At 62.7% G+C, this 451-nt stretch overlaps 1 protein-coding gene across 1 annotated transcript in view; it reads right to left on the bottom strand.

Annotated features, from left to right (window-relative positions):
* The window catches only part of LRCH4 (leucine rich repeats and calponin homology domain containing 4), a 20,899-nt gene that overhangs the window by 4,702 nt on the left and 15,746 nt on the right, over positions 1-451 (bottom strand). The gene's annotated exons all lie outside the window — the stretch shown is intronic.

Below are 451 nucleotides of genomic sequence, written 5' to 3'. Positions count from 1 at the left end.
GGGGCGGGGCGGCCGGTTACCCGGGGACCCCTCGCCCAGCGCTGAGATGCAGCCACCTCTGGGGCGGGGCGGCTGGTTACACGTGTATGACGAACTGGGACTGTTCTTACTGTGGTCTGTGAATGCTGAGTGGGGAGTGTTGGCTGAGAAGGCAGGGGAGTGTGGCTAGGACGGTCTGCATTGGGGGATGGGAGACTGGCCGAGGGAGAATACCTGAGCATGTAACATGAGAACCCAGGAAGGGGTTAGAGGCCAGGTGACACCTCTGCCCGGGAAACTGAACAAAGGCTGGGGAGAGAGGTTCAGAGCTGGCTGGTGGAATGGCTGGGAGGCAGACGGGGCTCTGACCTCCCAAGGGTGCTGTGGTGCCCTGGGACCCCAAGATGCACCTAATTGGGGGCGGAGGGGGGGGTCCTGTTGCCTGTGCCTGCAAGACCTGTCTTGGACTGTG

The sequence above is a fragment of the Terrapene carolina genome, unplaced genomic scaffold (genome assembly GCF_002925995.2).
Source record: "Terrapene carolina triunguis isolate 2854851 unplaced genomic scaffold, T_m_triunguis-2.0 Scaffold433, whole genome shotgun sequence".
Lineage (NCBI taxonomy): Eukaryota > Metazoa > Chordata > Testudines > Emydidae > Terrapene > Terrapene triunguis.
The sequence above is the reverse complement of the archived record's forward strand: the minus strand, read 5'-3'. Positions and strand labels throughout refer to the sequence as shown.